General features: G+C 45.0%; 1 pseudogene; it reads left to right on the top strand.

Annotated features, from left to right (window-relative positions):
• Positions 1-3,254: 3,254 nt before the first annotated feature.
• On the top strand, positions 3,255-6,588 carry LOC119290075 (annotated as a pseudogene).
• Positions 6,589-13,126: the final 6,538 nt, after the last annotated feature.

Consider the following 13,126-nt stretch of genomic DNA (forward strand, 5'->3'; position numbering starts at 1 on the left):
ATGATCACAGATTACAAAAAAAGACAAGGTTTAGTGGAGAATATGATTAACGACAATGAAGATTCAAACAGGTAACATCAATTTTAATAAATTCAGCAGCTAAATTGCAGAGGAGTCGCACCCTCCAAACAACTAGTAGAAAATTAGAAGTAATAAGGAAGGAAGGAGATCCAAAATTTATTCCTGCACCTTTTGGATGATGTTAGAGTGAAAAAATATATTTGAACAGAAGTGATCTCTATTGTTCTAAATAGCTCAAGATAAAATACATGAATGTAGTCAGACCTGTACATGCAAGTTGTACCATAGGAAAATACATGAATGTAGTCAGACCTGTACATGCAAGTTGTACCATAGGTGCTTTGCTAACAGAAGTGATCTCTATTGTTTTGAATAATCTCAAGATAAAATACATGAATGTAGTTAGATCTGTAGATGCAAGTTGTACCATAGGTGCTTTGCTCATGAAATACTTGGGATTTCCAATAATTGATAGGAGATTAATGTAGATGATCTCCCTTTTGCCTCTTCATTCTCCTAGCAAAAAAAAGGCGATCAATCTTGAGGTATGTAACATATGCGCGCTCTAATTGTATTCATGTTCTCAAGGCAGCAAGAGAATTCCTATAGACTGAGTTTGCTATGCTATCACAGATTACTAAAAAGGAAATGAAAAGGTGTAATGCAGAATATGACCAACTCCAACAAAGATTCAAACATGTACACTCAATTTTTTTAAATTCTCAGGCGATATCATCATATTCTTGTAGTGTAACTAGACAAATATATGCCTATTTTTTACAGGGCAAATATGATTCCTAGTTGGATGCCTCAAATTGGTATGAAATTTAATTCCACAAAAGAGGCTTGGGGCTTTTGGACTTGCTATGGAGGTAATATTGGTTTTGATGTAAGGGTAAATTATGAAAATAAGAGCAAACTTGATGGGGCAATCACTTCCGCGAGATACGTTTGTTCCAATGAGGGCTACAGAAGAATAGACAAAAGACATCATAATACCAAGCGTCCTCGTGCAGAAACAAGGACTGGTTGTAAAGTTCGAATGGGAATCACCATCGACCGAGAAACGGGAAATTACGAAGTACATGAGTTAGTCACTGAACACAACCATGTCTTGCAATTGCCTGGAACATGCCAGTTGATGCCATCACAGCGAAAGATATCAACCTTGCAAGCTTTTGACATTGAAACTGCAGATGATTCAGGAATTGTACCAAAAGCAACCCATGAGTTGGCAAGTCAGCAAGTTGGTGGGTCATCAAACCTTACCTACACACCTCGTGATCACAAGAACTATTTGCGAACCAAGCGTCAATGGGAGTTGATATATGGTGAAGCTGGAAGTATGCTCAAGTACTATCGAGATAAAATAAATTGTCAACAAAAGATCTGTTGATGAAGGACCATCGGTTGACTGTGTGTGTTCTGTTCATGCCTGAGTGTCAACAAAGGGTCATCGCCTTTTTCTCATACAGTCACTGTTATTATCAAACAGTGCAGGAGAAACAAAACATAAAGGTGGTGAGAATGGGAGATGTCTGGAAGGGAATCAACGCTGGGTAGCATTTCATGAGCTGGGCATGAATCTGCACATGCTTGAGCGCCGCAACATGCCGCGTCAGAACACAACACCATCCTGGGGTCCGCGTCGACGTGCTTTGAGCTACCAGTCCAGAAAGACCCAAAAAAATTCATCCGAGATCGACTACAAACCTCTATCCATGCATACCTCAAGCCACCTGCATTCAAACCATCTATCTCCTCCATCTTCGTGCAGTCCGCTGCGAGCTTGTGGGCTGCCTATCTGCTGCACATTTTCACTTTGGTCCATTCGCTTCTTCCGGCACAGTTTGCATTGGAGTCGGAGACTTCAATCTTCTGTTCGGCAGAATGCCGTCCACAACCTGCATCCTATTGTATGACATCACTAGTAGAAAAAGGGTCAAACGTGAAGCACATTAGTGCCGGTTTGTATTTGAGCCGGCACAAATGTATACATTAGTGCCGGTTCCAACGGCTAGCCGGGCCGCTCTCATTAGTACCGGTTCGTGGCTAACCTTTAGCACCGGTTCGTGCCACGAACAGGTACTAATGAGAGTGGTGGCAGGATGTTGTCAGTCTGGGCCCCCTTCAGCACCTTTAGTACCGGTTCGTCTTGGCACGAACCGGTACTAAAGGTCGTCCTACATAAACCCTTCGTCTACCCGAGCTCGCTCTGTTCTTTCCCATTCCCCTCTCCTCTCTGTTCTTCCCCTCTTCCTCTCGAACTCATCACACATTTTGCCCAAAATTTGTCAACATTTGAAGGCCCCCATCCATTCAAATGATCACAAAGGTTAGCAACTTTGTCCTTTCATCTCTCATTGCTATATTAGTTCTTGCAATGCTTTATATAGTTATTAATTTGTGAGTTTAGTAATTTGGGAGGAAATATATATATGTGCTAGTATTTGATTTATATGCAATCTGAGGTTAAAATAACACTTAGTTTGCATATGTAGGTGTGGTTTACTAGTGCCTTCTAAATCTCCGTCGTAACCACCGTCGATCGCCCGCACCGTCCCGTCGCCGGCACCACCTTGTGGTGAGCCTCTTGTTAATGAAATTTTATATAAAAAATTGATATTTGTGTGATTTGGATATATAGTTACTCGTATAATAATTATCTTACCCATACGTTGTTTGTTATACATAGTGCCATGGTTTTGATATCCGTCCCCGTCGGCCCTCGTCCTTGTTATGATTCGAATGTGGTATATTCTCTTTTAAAACTATTTGTTGCATTTCGTGTTTATGACAAATTATGCCCATCAAGTTGACATATATATTTTTATCTAGGAGGTATGTGAACCGGAAATTCCAACCGACCCTATTGTCGAGAGGTTAAATTTAGTTGAAAGAGAAAACGAGTACTTGAAAGAAAAATTGAAAAGAATTGAGGGGGAGAAGATGGAATTGGAGTTGCATGTTGCCGATGTCATCGATGATCACAAGATCAAGAAGGAGAAAATGCGCTTGAAGATTAGAAAGATTAGAAAATATGCCATCGATAGTGAGGCTTGGTATCATTATGCTGTTGGATCAATTGTTACCTTAGTTGCGATCTTGATCGCATTTGTTGTTGCATTTAAATGCTTTAGCTAGAGAGTTATTTGTTTGTTGGATTTAAGTGTTGTATGAAATTTATGTATGAACTTGTATTAATTTGGTCTATTCGGTGTTGTGTAATGAAGATGAGCCGGCAATGGATGTACGATGACCGATGCTCTCCCCAGTTCGTTGAGGGCGTGCATACTTTTCTGCTTGCGGCTGAGGCAAACAAGCGGGCGGATGGTTTTATGCCTTGTCCATGTGCTGGCTGTAAGAATGGTCGCAATTACTCTACGTCAAGAACCATTCACGTCCACCTGTTTGAGTCCGGTTTCATGCCCCACTATAATGTTTGGACCAAGCACGGAGAAAGAGGGGTTATGATGGAAGACAATGAAGAAGAAGAGGACGACGACAGCTATCCTGGCCATGGGTTCCCTGAATACGATGATACAACAATGGGGGAAGAAGCTGAGCCGGTAATGCGGGAAGAAGCTGAGCCGACAATGCGGGAAGAAGCTGAAGAAGAGGCATCAGATGAGCCCGCTGATGATCTAGGTCGGGCCATTGCCGATGCAAAGAGAAACTGCGCAAGTGATTTGGAGAAGAAGAAGTTGCAGCGCATGTTAGAGGATCACAAAAAATTGTTGTACCCGAATTGCGTAGGTGACAAGAAAAAGCTGGGCACCACACTGGAATTGCTGCAATGGAAGGCAGAGAATGGTGTATCTGACAAGGGATTTGGAAAGTTGCTGGTAATGATAAAGGATATGCTTCCAAAGGACAACGAATTGCCCGAGAGTACGTACGAAGCAAAGAAGGTTGTCTGCCCTCTAGGGTTAGAGGTGCAGAAGATACATGCATGCCCTAATGATTGCATCCTGTACCGCGGTGAGTACGAGGATTTGAACGCTTGCCTGGTATGTGGTGCATTGCGCTATAAGATCAGCCGCGATGAGCATGGTGATGTAGAGGGCGAGCGCCCCAGGAAGAAGATTCCTGCCAAGGTGATGTGGTATTCTCCTATAATACCACGGTTGAAACGTTTGTTCCAAAACAAAGAGCATGCCAAGGCGATGCGATGGCACAGAGAAGACCGTAAGAAAGACGGAAAGTTGAGAGTACCCGCTGACGGGTCGCAGTGGAGAAAAATCGAAAGAAAGTACGGGAAGGAGTTTGCAGATGACGCAAGGAGCGTATGGTTTGGTCTAAGCACAGATGGCATTAATCCTTTTGGGGAGCAGAGCAGCAACCATAGCACCTGGCCTATGACTCTATGTTTGTATAACCTTCCTCCTTGGTTGTGCATGAAGCGGAAGTTCATTATGATGCCAGTGCTCATCCAAGGCCCTAAACAACCCGGCAACGACATTGATGTGTATCTAAGGCCATTAGTTGAAGAACTCTTACAACTGTGGAATGGAACAGGTGTACGTGCATGGGATGAGCACAAACAGGAAGAATTTGACATAAAGGCATTGCTGTTCGTGACCATCAATGATTGGCCTGCTCTCAGTAACCTTTCAGGACAGACAAACAAGGGATACCACGGATGCACGCACTGTTTGGATGATACCGACAGTATATATTTGAATAGTTGTAAGAAGAATGTGTACCTGGGACATCGTCGATTTCTTCCGAGCAGGCATCCCGTAAGAAAGAAAGGCAAGCATTTCAAAGGTGAGGCGGATCACCGGACGAAGCCTCGCCACCGTACTGGTGCTGATGTACATGATATGGTCAAGGATTTGAAGGTGATATTTGGAAAGGGTCCTGGCGGACAATCTGTTCCGAAGGACGCTGACGGACGCGCACCCATGTGGAAGAAGAAATCTATATTTTGGGACCTGCCATATTGGAAAGACCTAGAGGTCCGCTCCGCAATCGACGTGATGCACGTGACGAAGAATCTTTGCGTGATCCTGCTTGGCTTCTTGGGCGTGTATGGGAAGACAAAAGATACACCTGAGGCACGGGAGGACCAACAACGTATGCATGAAGAAGACGGCATACATCAGGGTCATGCAAGCTACGCTCTTACCAAAGAAGAGAAGGAAATCTTCTTTGAATGCCTGCTCAGTATTAAGGTACCGTCTGGCTTCTCGTCGAATATAAAGGGAATAATAAACATGGCAGAGAAAAAGTTCCAGAACCTAAAGTCTCATGACTGCCACGTGATTATGACGCAACTGCTTCCGGTTGCATTGTGGGGGCTTCTACCGGAAAACGTTCGATTAGCCATTGTGAAGCTATGTGCATTTCTCAATGCAATCCCTCAGAAGGTAATCGATCCAGAAATCATACCAAGGTTACAGAATGATTTGGTGCAATGTCTTGTCAGTTTCGAGTTGGTGTTCCCACCATCCTTCTTCAACATCATGACACACGTCCTAGTTCACCTGTGCCAAGAGATTAACGTTTTGGGTCCTGTATTTCTACACAATATGTTCCCCTTTGAGAGGTTCATGGGAGTCTTAAAGAAATATGTTCATAACCGTGCTAGGCCAGAAGGAAGCATCTCCAAGGGCCATCAAAATGAGGAGGTCATTGAGTTTTGTATTGACTTTATTCCTGACCTTAAGCCGATTGGTGTTCCTGAATCGCGGCATAAGGGCAGACTGGATGGAAAAGGCACGCTAGGAGGGGAACAAATAATATGTATGGACGGGCACTCTCACTGAAGCATACTACACAGTTCTACAGAATTCCGCCTTGGTGGCTCCGTATATGGATGAACACAAGAATTTGCTACGCTCCAAACACCCGGAGCGGTCTGATGACTGGATTACACGTGAACAAACCAGGAGTTTCGCCTGCTGGTTGCAGACACGTACCATGCATAACACCTCTATTGAAGATGACCTGTACTTGTTGTCCCAGTTACCATCTTCGAATATAATGACTTTCAAAGGGTACGAGATAAATGGTAATACATTTTACAAAATCGCCCAAGATAAGAAGAGCACCAACCAAAACAGTGGTGTCCGCTTTGATGCAACAACCAACACGGGAAAGGAAACATATTATGGTTATATACAGGACATATGGGAACTTGACTATCGACGTGGTTTAAAGGTCCCTTTGTTTCGGTGCAAATGGGTCAATATGACATGAGGCGGGGTAACGGAAGACCCGCAGTACGGAATGACAACAGTGGATCTCAACAATCTTGCCTATGCAGACGAACCATTCGTCCTAGCCGATGATGTGGCGCAGGTCTTCTATGTGAAGGACATGTCTACCAAGCCAAGAAAAAGAAAAGATAAGGAAGCGAATGCATCGTACGATGAGCCAAAGCGGCACATAGTTCTTTCTAGGAAGAGAAACATCGTGGGAGTGGATGACAAGACAGACAAGTCAGAAGATTATGAAAAGTTTGATGAAATTGCTCCATTCACAGTGAATATTGACCCGAGCATCCCGTTAAATGATGAAGATTTTCCATGGTTACGGCGCAAAGGGACACACGCGAAGAAAAAGTTTCACACCCAAAGATCTGGGATGTGATCGGCTTCACTAGCTATCATCACTTTCTTCTGTGTTTCGCACCGAGAGGGGAATCTCTATAATAGTTAGGGTAGTTATGTGTTTTGGCATTTGAAACGCGAAGAAATTTTATGTGCAAACAAATTCTTTCATGCCTTTACTGATTTTTAAAGTTATGTTATTCACAAACTAGTGATTCACACTAATTTCAAATAATTCAAAATTTAAACTATTCAAATTTGAAAACTACAGGCACTAAAAGAAAGTTTTTAATTTTTTGTACCTAAAACAAAAATGTTCACAAAGAAACTCTAAATACACAAAAAAAACAACACAAAAATAAATAAAGCAAAAAAAAATAAAAAAAGCCCTAACAGAAAGTTTGTAATTTTTTGTACCTAAAACAAAAATGTTCACAAAGAAACTCTAAATACACAAAAAAAAAACACAAAAATAAATAAAGCAAAAATAAAATAAAAATAAGCCCGCCTACTAGGCCAGAGCGGCCTGCATACGACTAGAAACCCAACCTGTAGTTGGGCCAGGATGCAGGCCCGCAAAGGCCAAGTGGGCCCACAGGGCTGCAAAGAACACGTAGGCCCAGTAAGCCTACTTTGGAGAGGAGCTCGAGAGAGTGGCCGCACGGGGGTTTATAAACCAGTGCGGTCGCCCCTCGGCTAGCGAGGTGGGACTAAACTTGCCGCACCGCACCTGCGCCAGCGCACCCTCTTTAGTACCGGGTCGTGGCACAAACCGGTACTAAAGGGGGGGCCTTTAGTACCGGTTTGTGCCACCACCCGGTACTAAAGGGGGTCGCTTCCCGCCGCTTGGCCTGGCCAAAACAGGCCTTTAGTACCGGTTGGTGGCTCCAACCGGTACTAAAGGTGCCTTCTATATATACAACAACTACGAAAATTTCAGTTTCCCTCTCTGTTCGTTCCTCTGTTTTCGTCTCCGTCTCCGTCGCCGCCGCCCTCGATCGTCTCCGTCGCCGCTCGTCTCCGTCGCCGCCCCCGTCCCCGTCGCCGCCCCCGTCCCCGTCGCCGCCCTCGTCTCCGTCGCCGCCCCGAGCCCATCCCCGTCGTGCCATCCCCGTCCCCGTCGCGCCGTCCTCGCCGTCGCCTCGCCGTCCCCGTCGCCTCGCCATCGCCTCGCCGTCGCCTCGCCTCGCCGTCGCCCGCTGTGAGCCCTCCCCGAGCCCGTACACACACACAAGTATGTTTAATTAATTTAGATAATTAGTCTTTAATTAGTTTAGATTATTTAGATTATTATTTTGTATGTTTAATTAGTTTAGATAATTAGTGTTTAATTAGTACACACACACAGACGTATTTTGTATTTTTAATTAGTTTAGATTATTTAGATTATTATTTTTTCACTATTATATATGTATGAATGCATGTTAATTAGATGGATATAATTAGTGTTTAATCAGTTAGAAATTAGTGTTATATAGAAATGTTAGAAATTAGTGTTATATAGAAATGTTAGAAATGTTAGAAATTTTAGTGTTATTTAGATTATTTAGATTAGCATAATTAGTGTTATATAGAAATGTTAGAAATTTTAGTTATCAAAATCCAATCATTAAAAAATTGTTACTTTTTGCGGGCATATAGCTAGTATTTGTTCTCGACGATGCCCGGCCCGCATCCTCGCCGTCGGCCCGTCCGCGACGACGTCCAGCCGACCCATGTCCGGGACTGGGCTCCGCCGGGCTGGCACTGGGAGGTGCTGCCAGGAGGGGCACGCCGCTTGATGAGGAACCCGTCCCCGGGTCCCATCGTCGACCCTGATCTCGTTTGGTGGCGTTCGCGTGGGCCAGTTTCGGTGCGGAGGGACCCGGCCCCGCTGGAGGTGGTACGTCGCCGTGTCAGGGAGGAGGGCGAGCACGTCCATCGCTACATGGTTGCGTTAGAGGGCGGCAGGTTCTCCAATACCTGGCAGTATCTTCGGGGATCTCACTTCAGCTATGATCCTGTGAGGGTTCCTTCTCTTTGGGTGTCCACCGCCCGCGCCGCAGGAACCGCGAGTGTCCTAGATTCTTCTGTAGTATTCGATCTTTAATTAGCTAGCCAGTGATGTACTATTCAATATTATATATTATTCGAGACGATGTATTCGAGATTATATCTATTATTCTAGACGAAGTATTCGAGATTATATCTATTATTCGAGACGATGTAATTTGAATACTAAATTGTTTTATATTTCTTTTGAATTAGTTAAATAAAAGCTATGGCAGACAATACCGACAGAGAGGGAGAACAGACCATGTTCGATATGATACGCGGGCCAAATAATGATCAGAATGAAGAAGATTATGACGGTTCTGAATTTCTAAACAACACCGGAGAGGGTGATATGATATTCGATCGCGACGACCGAATTGATGAAGTCATGAACTACGATTATGACGATGACGAAGAACATGTTCATCCTGAAACAACAAAGACCGGTGAGGTATATATATTTATATAAGCAGGTATCTGGTGATCATCACATGTTTTAAATGACTTGAAGATATATTAACGAATCGATCTTTGTTCTTTCAGCCATCCAGATCGAGCAAATCTTCAGGCAAAAGGACGAAACGAGGCCCGATCAAAAAGATGAAGGAGGGCGTAAAGTACAATATCGAGGCAGTCAGACCTAATGGCAAACCATTAGCGCCTAAGAAGATTGCGGACAAGTTCATTCGTCAGTGCGGAGTTCTTGTGAAGGACCAACTCCCGATCTCCCTTCAAGAATGGAGAGAGCCAGCAAAAGACAAAAGACAAAAAGGCAAAGAGGACGCTGCTGCACGTTCAGATGTTACTTTTGTCGACAAGAATCAAAAATATCTGCTTTGGGATACTCTCATGGAACATTTCACCCTACCAGATCATTTCACAAAAGCAGATGTGCAAAAAGTCAAGGACGCTGCTCTTAGGAAGATGGCGGTTGCATTCAAGAACCACAAGAATCGTGAATGGGACAAGTACGTCAAGGGAGGAAGGAAGACTCCAGTATTTGAGGGAACACTAGAGAACCAACATGCTCATTGGGACGATTTCGTGAAATTCAAGGATTCAGAATTAGCTAAGGAACGGTTGAGAATAAACAAGAAGAATGCCGAAAAAAGGATAAGTTCCATAAGCTGGGGCCAGGTGGCTATGCGGCGGCAATGCCTAAGTGGGATAAGTCTGAGAAAGAGACGGAGGATGCAGGTGCCACTCCGGTTACTAAGAGCTGGCCCCCCAGGGTCAGGACTTGGTTCTATGTGCATGGGGGGGAGTTGGACCCGAAGACAGGCAATATTTCGACGAGGGCAAGTCTGAAGGGAGCCGACGATGCGATACTTGTTGCAATAGAAGAGGCACGATCGGGGGTGTTCCAGCCCAACAGAGAGAACGACGAGCTTACGCGTGCCCTGGGAAATCCTGAACACCCAGGAAGAACACGAGGCAAGGGCGCTATTCCGTGGTATGAGGGGTTCTCAGACTGGAACACCGACTACAGAACCCGTGCGAGAAAGAAGATTGCGGAGGAGAAGAAGAGGAAGATGGAGGAGGAGCAGAGGAAGCGGGACTATGAATGCCTTCAAGGCCTAGAAGCAAGTCAAGCGGAATTGGTAGTCAAATTCCAGCGGCAGCAGGAGCAGATCGACTCACTTACCCAGCAAAGGGGGTCTCAGCAGCTGCAGCAGTTAGCGAATGATCCAGCATTGGATAGCACCGCCCCATCCATGCCGAGAAGCAGCGTGGGTTCCGCCCCGGACGACGCAATGCTGGGTAGATAACCCGTGGATGACATCACGGAGAACACTAGCTGCGAGCTACACGTCAAAATGAAGAACATATCCATGAAGGTGGCGGACGCCGTTGCTTTTACAAATCCCCCCGAGGCAACCTTCCATTGCAACCCGATTCCAGTGGGCTATGCTCGTGTCTTGGTTGATGAGGTGGTGGACCCATATTCGGAGCTAGAGCTTGACTATCCTGGAGGTGACGACGAGCGCTTTCTCAGAGACGCCAAACATCGTATCATCCTATGGAAAAAGGATTGCATCATCATTCGAAGGCCACCGACACCGCGTCAGCCGACTCCTCGTCGAAGTCCGCCATCGAGTCAGCAGTCTCCCGCTCCTGCAAGTCCACCAAGTCCGGCAAAGTGTGAGGCCACTCCTCCTCCAAGTCCGGCAAAGTGTCAAGCCACTCCTCCTCCTCCAAGTCCGCCACAGCGTCAGAAATCCACTCCTCCTCCAAGTCCGGCACAACCTCAGGCCACTCCTCCTCCAAGTACGGCACAGCTTCAGGCGGCCACTCCTCCTCGTCCAACTCAGCCCCGTCAGCCGTCTCCGCCGCCTCAGCAATCACAGAAGAGACACCCTGCAGCTATGGTGCGTAGCGGTACGAGTCGAGGTAGTACAGGAAGTACAGGCGGAGGCAAGCGATATAAATATGGTCCAAGCCTCACGCCTCTTCCGCAGAGGGCTTATGACAGGTCCGAGGAGGAAATCGCAGCCATATCGAAGTCCGAGGTGGAAGCCCATTTTGCATCGAAACCGCCACCGCTGCCAAGGGAGAAAGTGCCTGAGGAAACGATTGACCACTTCATTCGTATGGCTCAACCACCAGCTCCCAAGCCTGTTGACACAGACTATGAGCGCCACATCAGGAAGTTAAATCGAGCACGTCTACGTAAGGAGGCGAGCTCGGGATCGAGCAAACAAGAAGCAGCTGTCAAAAAATGCGGGAAACCCATTCCCCAGCTGGGAGAACAGGCGGCGCAATCGATCCCCTCGCTTGTTGTGCCAACAACACGTGACAGTACGCGCGCCCAATATTATTGTGGGCAAACAGTTTACGTTCCTCAGGTGGGCAATGTGGTAATAACGGAGGAGCATATAATGCAGGCTGAAGTTCTCAAAATCACTGTTGGACAACTCCTCGAGATCGAGCCCATGCCTGTGCTTAGAGAGGATGAAATAAAACGGAAATATGTCCGGGGCCAACCTTTGGTCGAGCCAGACAAGGTCAAGAACCTCCCAACGAGAATGTATGAATTGCTCGAATGGTACATGAACATTACCAAGATTTCCGATCGATTGTCCCTCATGGTGAATGTCAAGAAGGAGCATTACTACCATGAGAAAGTTGTGTCCGTTGAGTATTCTGAACTGTTTCAGTTATACAATCAAGACGCACTCGACAAATCTATCGTCAGTTGCTATTGTCTGTAAGTGATTTCTTTCTGTAATTTAAGTCTCAAGCTAGCTGTAGTGATCCTTTTGATCAATCATTACCTGTAATTATCCTCACTATATTCTTTTCCGTGGTATTATATGCAGGATGAAAATGTATGAAATGAGAAAAGGTGGACGCTATGGCATTGGGTTCATTGACCCAAACACCATTAATGAATACACATGGAAAATAGATGCACGTCATCAAAAGGCCGTAGAGGACAGCATGCTAGAGTTCTTGAAGCGCCTCAAATACAATGAAGATATACTACTTCCTTACAACTTCTAGTGAGTCACACTGTCTTGTATGACAAATTCTCTGTTTTTGCCTACTAGCTAGCTACATGTTTTTGCTTACATATGCCCGCTTAATTAAGACATGCAAACGTGTGTGCATGCAGATTTCACTGGGTCTTGTGTATCATTAAAGTTGATGCCGGAACAGTTGAAATACTGGACTCACTACTCAAAAAAAAAAACTGACTATAACATCTTGTTTGGGATAGTCAACAGGTAATTTCAATCATTATTAACTATATATCTTGGCCTATTTAGTTTGTCATTTCATGATATGAACTATTTAATAACCCCTTTATTCATTTTCTTTGTCGGCGGGCAGGGCTTGGGCAAGGTTCATCAGCGTCACGGAAGGCTAATGGAAGCAAAAGCTTCAATGGGGAAGACCCAAGGTAAGTAATTAAGTAGTACTAGCTAGCTAGCTAGCTGCCATCTCTTTAATTATCATGCTTGATTAATTATTATCTGATCTAATTCCATTCTCGTAAAGGCCCTGAAGCAGGCGCAGGGGACTGATCTGTGTGCATTCTGCGTTTGCGAGAACATTCGCGTGATGGCGTCCGAAAGGAGCAGATCTCAAAGACAGGAATGGGTACGCTTGTCAAAACACTATTCACAATTTTTACACCATTATCGATATCTAGTCACACAACTAATACACATGCATATTGATCTCCTTCTTAACAGTTCAGAGAGGTGCGGGAGAAGCTCCTAGAAACGGAGCGCGTAGAAGCACTTCAAGAGGAAATAGCGGGATTTTTCCTCGACGAGGTCATAAATCCGAAGGGAGAATACTATTACCCGCTACCGCCCTCATGAAAACCATTTCCAATTGTCATCGTGCTCCGAAGGCACCAATTAGGCTAATGCCACTGGCTCCGAAGGCAACATGCATATCTAGGAGAAATTGTATATAGCTATACATGTGTGTATGTGTGAATTAATTAATATGATGGTTTGTGAGACATCGATGATATATATATGCATGATTGGTTCTACTAG

Source organism: Triticum dicoccoides, chromosome 4A, assembly GCF_002162155.2.
Source record: "Triticum dicoccoides isolate Atlit2015 ecotype Zavitan chromosome 4A, WEW_v2.0, whole genome shotgun sequence".
Lineage (NCBI taxonomy): Eukaryota > Viridiplantae > Streptophyta > Magnoliopsida > Poales > Poaceae > Triticum > Triticum dicoccoides.